This window comes from Rosa rugosa, chromosome 5 (genome assembly GCF_958449725.1).
Source record: "Rosa rugosa chromosome 5, drRosRugo1.1, whole genome shotgun sequence".
NCBI classification, from domain to species: Eukaryota; Viridiplantae; Streptophyta; class Magnoliopsida; order Rosales; family Rosaceae; genus Rosa; species Rosa rugosa.
In genome coordinates this window covers 27,508,006-27,516,460 of record NC_084824.1, presented here as the reverse complement: position 1 = coordinate 27,516,460, position 8,455 = coordinate 27,508,006, and positions in this window count along the sequence as shown.

The following is an 8,455-nucleotide window of genomic DNA, read 5'->3' as shown; positions in this document are numbered from 1 at the left end:
TAGTATGCGTCCCAACCCTAACCCTAATTCTAACGCAGGGAAGCACTTGATAGCTGCAACGGCAGATGATGCCGATCCCTAATTATTAGCCAAACAGCCACCCTCAAGTATAAGGGCCAAGTTATAGTGTAGGAATTGTGAGTAGGGGAGATTTCGTACCCAAGGGATTGGAAAACCCACTCTAACTAGGGAAAACCTAAAAAGTGCTAGATGAATATGCAAATGTACAAATCAAAGACAGGGGTTCACAAGTGAACAAAAGTTCATGGTGAATATATGCAAGATCCCCAGTGGTTTGATTTTGGCTTTGGAGATGGTTTCAACTCAAATTAACACAAAATAAAAACTTGACATGTAAACTAAGCTATGCTAAACTAGATGTGATAGAATGGATGGAAGTTAGAGCTATAGGTTGTTCACCATAGCTTCCCTTACATGCATTGATGTTCAAACTATAAGTAAAGCAATCCCAAGTATCCAATTACCCTCTTAGCATCCGGATAAGACTACTAAGGCCTAAACTCCTTTGATTTTATCAATTTCACCGGATAAGTGCGAAACTAACTACCCAAAAACAAGTTATATTACCGGATAAGTATCAATTCCTTGCTTCTAGATGCATAAAAGTTTGAGTTTAGATAATCAAGCAAGCAAACCATTCCTAAATCTAGGTAATTTTAACTCACTCCCCTCACATACACACCTAGTGTGCTATCTTGCTTTTAATGTTCAAAGCTAGCTACTCTCTAAACATTGTTCATGTAATGACAAATGCAAAGTATACAAATAAGCTAGATTCAAATACAAGCATTCACTTCTTGATTTAGCATGTGAAGATGATTATGGAAATTGCATCAAATAAAATTCAAACATCAATTCATTACAAGTTTGGCTAGGGCTTTCAACCCTAGCCCCAACAATAGACTACTCACACATATCTACATAAACTGGCATCAACATAATAGAAAACATTAAGCTATCAATTAATAGAGTTTAGAAATGACTAGGGATGACACAAGTGAAGGATGATGAAGTGGTGGCTCCTTTTGTGTTCTAGCTTCTTCCTTGAACTCCTTCTTCAAGATTTGAGATCATGATGATGCTTGGTATATGTAAGATGTTATGGGTATGGATGTAGTTGAAAAATTGAGTGGTGAAGATGGAGGTTTTGTGGAGGAGATGGTAGTGGGTTGTGTAGAGAAAAGAGAGAGAAAAAGATGTAATGACTAAGTGTGGGTGATGGTTCAAGAGTGTAATGAATGGATGCTTATATAGGGAAGAGAGAGGTGTAAAATGATGAAGAAAGGCAAAGGAAGCAGCTATGTCTCTTGGAGGAAATGAAAAAGGCAAGGAGATGGAGTGTTAGAGTGGGTTTAGGTCACAAAGTCAAGGGGAAAAGCATAGGAGATAAGGTGTGTGATTGGAGTAGGGAAATGATGAAGAAACATGGTGATTGACCCCTACAAAAACATGGAAGATTTTTGTGTGTGATGGAGTGGACTTTTGGTGTAACATGGGGAGTAGAGATGGTGTGGGAAAAAAGGGAAACGTGATGTTTGATTTGTAACCAAAAAGTTGGGATTTGGTTATGAGAGATGATGGTGAATGGATATAATGAAATGATGACACGTTTACTTACTTGGAATGGAAAATAATCATGAATCGGAGACAACTAGAATGGGAGAAGAAAGGAATCGGTATTGATTCTAGAGTAGTTGATTCCTAAACCCATCTCCTCCCTTCGTAATCAAACTCCTGAGTATTCAGGAATCGATTCCTTATTAATAGGATTCTAGGTGGGACCTACACCCATTCCAATTCCTACATGTGTTAGTAAATGCATGAATATTTTTATCCGGAATCATTCTGATTCCTTTATGTGTTAGTAAACGTAGAAATAGTTTTACCCTGTAATTATTCCCTCCCATTCCAAATAACTAAACGTGCCCTAAGTGTAATGTTACTCCTCCTTCTTACTCCTCCATGAACATGGCCGGAAAATACATGGCACCATCATGAGTGATGGTTGGCCCCTACTTTTGCCGCCATTTTTGGTGGTTCGCGGAACTCGGAATTTTACTTTTTGCTCCACATTTTACCGTCATTTTTCCTAACTCCAATTCTCCACTTCAAAAACCCAAAATAGTTGTTTCCTTCACTCTTGCAATATTCTTAGATACATAAGAAAATGACTTAGGCCCCGTTTGGATGGCAGGAAATCATGGTATGGAATGGGAATTAATTTCATTTTCCATTCAGACGTGCCGTTTGGTTGTAATTAAAGATTGGAAAGGAAATAAAAAATAAGATTTGACTGGAAATTGACTCCCTCATAAAGCCTGAATAGAATTACCTAGTCAGGGGTGGTATTCTATTTCCATTTCCCACTGTCAAAGGCAAAATTACATTAAGTATCCCTCTAAAAATTTATATTCCCCACCAATATTCCTTATAAATTGATGTACTTTAATTAGTAAGAGGGCATTATTGAAAATTATAATTTCATATTTCATTCTTATGACTTACCAAACACTACAATAGAAATGAAAAACTAATTCCAAAATTTAAATTCTAGTAATATTCCAAACACTCACATGGAAATACCAAAACATATTCCATTCCATATCCGTCTGGAAAATTTCCTTTTCCAATTTTGACATTCCTGCGAACCAAACGGGGCCTTAGTGAAAGTTAAAACAGACATGAGAACAAGTTAAATTCAATATTTAAGGGAATGCATATATATGTAAATTATGGTCTAACACTAATCCCTTTTCTGGTGGTATGCTTGCTCTCTCAGTGTTTCTGCCTTTGCGCTGGCAGCTCAGGTAGCATACTTTCGTGTCCCGACACTTTCCTAGACCAGGGCCATAGCAGTTTCTCTTGAAAAGAAATGGAAATTAGGTTGACCAATTGGCAGCAAGAACAAGGTACAAAATGACAAGCTGCAGCCCAAAAAGTTGAAACTTCTAAAAAAGTCCAAGTTTCCCAAAAATTAAGCAAAGGAAGAAGCTGTTGATAAAGAGTAGGTTGTGGATCAAGTTGACTTTGTAGCTGCATTTGATATTCCTGGGGAAGCCCTCTCTACATATGGTGGTCCAAGGCTTAAGAATAAATTAGGTGGAGTTTGAATTGCTTGGCGCCAACCTTAGTACTGTGAGATTATTGATTTCAATGCTTTCTATCTAGGGTAGCTATAGGGTTACCTAAACAATGATATAATTTTGTCGTGCCCTTCAAGAGTGGTCATTGTGTATTGTTACCCGCATTTATGTTTAACATATTGACACCCAATTCCCTTAAAAAGAAAAAAAGAAAAATTCAGTTACATGACTCATTTGACTATGACTTGTGTTAGAGATTTGACACATATGGATAAAAACGCTTAAAAATAAGGAGAGTGAAATCCACACTCCCCATGCCATTTTATAATTCACATTCCCTCTTTCCATTTTTGGTTGTAATTACTAAAGACAAATCTTTTTTTTTTTTCTTTTTTTGAAAAAAAGGCTGGTGCGGCTACCTTCAAACCTTGATTAATGAAACTGTCGAATACAAGGGGAATACATGGAGCCTAAACCCCTGATTACAATAAGCATCTAGAGTATGTCTCGAAATAATATCAGGAATCTCTACAAAGTACATGTATTCTAACAAGGATCAACTAGCAAAAAGTGCTCTACTAGCTACTCCATTTGTCTTGACATAGCGGTGACATAACGAAAAAATAACTCACTATGTAACTCGATTACAACGTAGCATAATTACCAATTGCACAGCTTTCTTACTATGTTGCCGCTGGAGGATAAATCCGACGACACTTAATTTCATCCTACCACTAGGAGGCTGCAACTATTTTGTTGGCTTGAGTCACTCTCCATAATTGTAGGAATTGTAGTATAATTAGGATTGTATAGTTAAGGAGGATATCATATAGTTAAGGGGGAGAATATCACGGTGTAATTAATTTCCTATTAGGAATGTGTATACTTTGTATATGTACTCCATCTTTGGAGAATATCAATACAATAGAAAATTCTCAATCTCTTATTCCTTCGTTCTGTTTGACTTGGTATGAAAGCCGAGATCCATTCGGACTCGGTTTGTTCTTTCCGCTGCGAATATAGGGTTCTTTTGATTCGGTCCTTTTTTGATTCTCTTGCCTTGGTTCTTTTTGTTGAATTGGTTCTTTTGCTTCTACAAGTCGATTTCATCATTTGTCCATCAGTTCATCTTTTTTGTTCTTGTGTCCGTCCATATCCATCCTGGTTCTTTGGTATTCTTTTTGTTACAATTTGTAGGGTCTAAAAAAAAAAAAAAAAAAACAAAAAATAAAATGGTGGATTTGACTCTTACCGACGGGAATACTGGAGGATCTCAGGATGGAGGGGTGAACTCTGTGGCCCGTGAGGTTGTGATTGTTCAGAATGTGACAGATAATTCAAGTTTTGGTGTAAAGCTCGATGGCACCAATTATCAGTTATGGCAGAGGCTTATAAAGATCCATATTCAGGGGATTGGAAAGTGGAGTTATGTTACCGGTAGTGCAGCAAGACCTGCTGCAGGACCAAAAGCCGATGAATGGGATACGACAAATACTAATGTGATGGGAATTCTTCTCAAGGCTATGACTCCGGAGGTAATGAGATTATTTGCTAACTATGATTCTCCCAAAGCAATTTGGGATTCTGTTGCTGCTACATATTATGATGGGAGTGACTTTGCTCGTGTTCATGAATTGAATGTCAAAGCTTTCAAAATAACTCAGAGTGGACAGCCTGTTGCAACCTTTTATGCGAATTTGAAGACAATTTGGCAGGAGCTTGATCAGAGAAACCCTAGTCCTATGACTTGTGAAGTTGATATTAATTCCTATCGGACTGAGCAGGACAAGATGCGTGTCCATATTTTTCTTGCTGGCCTGGACCCTCACTTTGAAGGGGCAAAGAATGAGTTATTGCGTCTTGCAACCCCACCTACATTGGAACAAGCTTTTGCCTATATCCGAAGAGATGAAGGTAATAAGGCTGCTGCTCAGAACCTTCATACTGAAGTTTCTGGTTTAGCAATCCATGCTACACCTCCACCTCAACCTCAGATTGGGAACTCTACCCTAGTTCCATCTCAGGTTCAGTATCAGCCACGGAATCAGGGATATCAGCAGAACCAGAATTATAATCAAATGGCTTGCAACTATTGCAAGGAAGTTGGCCATTTCAAGAATCAATGTCCTAAGCTGCGAAGATTTAATTACAACAACTCTGGTTGGAGAGGAGGCAATAATACTGGAGGACGTGGAGGACGTGGTGGTGGTCAAAGAGGCAAAGCGGCAGTCCAATTGGTGCCAGAACCTGACTTCTACGACATTGCAGGGCAAGATCCCTCACAGGGTAATGTTTCCTTGACTAAGGGAACTCGAGGTAAAATTGGTGTTGCTTTACATGTTTCTGACTTTACTGGTAGTGATACATGGATAATTGATTCTGGTGCGTCTGACCATATGACCTATGATAAGTCCTTCTTTATGTCTATGTCATCCCCTTCTATATCCCATGTTTCTAATGCGAATGGTGCGTCTTTTCCAGTCTTAGGTATTGGGTTTGTTCAGGTTACACCATCCATTGTATTGCATGATGTGCTTTATGTACCCTCATTGTCTCATCATCTTTTGTCTGTATCCCAGTTGGGGTCACAAAATAAATGCTCTGTAACCTTTTATCCAATGTATGTTATTTTTCAGAATCTGTGCACCCGGGTGATCATGGGCAAGGGAGACCTGAGGGGGAGACTGTTTCACTTGGATTGCATGTACGCAGAGCCAACACAAGCACCGGAACAGCCTTTAGCCCTGACATTGAATTCTGACAGATTAAGTGAGCTTTGGTTGTGGCATAGGTGTTTGGGTCATCCATCTTTTGGAGTTATGAAGAAGTCCATGCCTTCATTGTTTCTGGGAGTTAGTGAGTCTAGCCTGCATTGTGAAACTTGTGCTTTGGCTAAGAGTCATAGGTCTAGTTATCCTTCGAGTTTTCATTCTAGTACTATGCCTTTTGAGTTAATTCATTCAGATGTATGGGGTCCTTCTAAACATTCTACCCTTTTTGGAATGCGATATTTTGTGTTATTCATTGATGACTTTACTCGATTATCCTGGGTGGTTTTACTTAAGTCCAAAGATTCTGTTTTCTCTGCTTTTACAGCATTCCATAAGCTTGTTCGTACTCAATATGATGCTCATGTTAAGGTCTTTCGTTCCGATAATGGGGGTGAGTTTGTCAATCATTCTTTTCATGAATATTTCCAACACCATGGCATCATACATCAAACTTCATGCCTACAGACACCTGAGCAAAATGGGGTGTCTGAACGGAAAAATCGTCACCTTCTGGACATGGCTCGGTCTCTTCTACTTAGTGCTAACATGCCTAAGTATCTTTGGGGAGAGGCCGTATTGTGTGCTTCGCATCTAATCAATCGTCTTCCGTCTGTCCCTCTTCAAGGTCGTGTCCCACTTGAGGTCCTGTCTAACTATGTTTCTATTCCATCTTCTAATACTCTTCCTGCTCGTGTCTTTGGTTGTATTGCTTATGTTCATCTATATAAGAATCAGAGGTCAAAGTTGGATGCTAGAGCCCTTAAGTGTGTGTTTGTGGGGTATGGTTCTCATCAGAAAGGTTACAAATGTTATCATCCTCAATCCCAGAAGTTTTATGTCACCATGGATGTTACGTTCAGTGAAGATGCATGTTATTTTTTGCCTCCTGTGACTCCTCGTCAGGGGGAGAAGTCTTGTTATTATGAAGATTTGTTTAGTGGGCAAGATGGGAGACTAGCATCCGAGTTCTCAAGGCTGGAATGTTTTGGAACGGAACTTGAAAAACAGGACAGTAGCCCACCGAATGGAGAAGAGAATTTGGGTAGTCAGCTACTGACCAGTCTACCGGATCAGTCTGACCGGTCGGTTGAAGAGGAAGTTTCTGATTCTGTTTCCGATGACATTCCCGATGTCACCAATGCCGTTTTGAGCAGTTCTTCTGTCTCTCCCTCTCCTTCAGTGGTCTCGCCTGCTCAATCATCACCCGAGGTATGTTCTAATCCTTCTTTATCTAATACCCATTCTGTGTCAACTAGTGTTCCTTCTTCTATGTCAGATATTGTTCCCACCAAAACTCTGCCTAGTCGTTCCACCCGTGGTCAACCCCCGAAACACTATGAACCTACTCTAAATGCCAAAGCTAAATACCCCGTTGCTAATTATGTGTCGACCCATAGGCTGTCTAAACCGTATGTAGCCTTTGTGAATCAATTATCTTCTGTGTCTCTTCCTAGTAAAGTGCAGGATGCAATGAGGGATGAGAAGTGGATGCAAGCAATGACAGTTGAAATGGATGCTCTTGAGAAGAATTGTACGTGGGAGCTAGTATCATTACCACCCGGGAAGAAGACAGTTGGTTGTCGGTGGGTGTATACTGTGAAACACAATTCAGATGGATCGGTGGACAGGTACAAGGCAAGACTAGTGGCTAAAGGCTATACTCAGAAGTATGGAGTGGATTATGATGAGACATTTGCTCCAGTGGCCAAAATTAACACAATTCGGGTACTTCTTTCGTTAGCTGCTAATCTTGATTGGCCTTTACAACAGTTTGATGTTAAGAATGCATTCTTGCATGGTGATTTGCATGAAGAGGTTTATATGGATTTGCCTCCTGGATATGGTACTTCTACTGGAGAGCAGGTGGTGTGCAGATTAAAAAAATCTCTTTATGGTTTGAAGCAGTCTCCCAGAGCTTGGTTTGGCAGGTTCACCAACTTCATGAAGAAAATTGGCTACCGGCAAAGCAATTCAGATCACACCTTGTTCCTTAAACATCGGTGTGGTAAAGTGACTGCCTTGATTATTTATGTTGATGACATGGTTGTGACAGGTGATGACTTTGAGGAGATTCAAAGGTTACAAGGTCAGTTATTTTTAGAATTTGAGATGAAAGATTTGGGTAATTTGAAATATTTCTTGGGAATTGAAGTTGCTCGTGGGAAGGATTGTATTGTGTTGAGTCAGAGGAAGTATGTTCTTGACTTGCTGGCAGAAACAGGTATGCTTGACTGTCAACCTGTTGATACTCCTATTGAGCAAAACCATCGGTTAGCAGAGTACTTGGATCAAGTACCTACGAATAAAGCAAGATACCAGAGGTTAGTTGGCCGGTTTATTTATTTATCCCACACTAGACCAGATTTAGCCTATGCTGTTAGTGTGGTGAGTCAGTTTATGCATAATCCCAGTAAGACTCATATGGATGCTGTATTTCGTATTTTGCGGTATTTAAAGTCTGCTCCAGGAAAGGGATTACTCTTTTCAAAACACAGTCACTTGGATGTTTCCGGGTACACAGATGCGGACTGGGCAGGTAATATTACAGATCGTAGGTCTACTTCAGGCTACTTCACATTT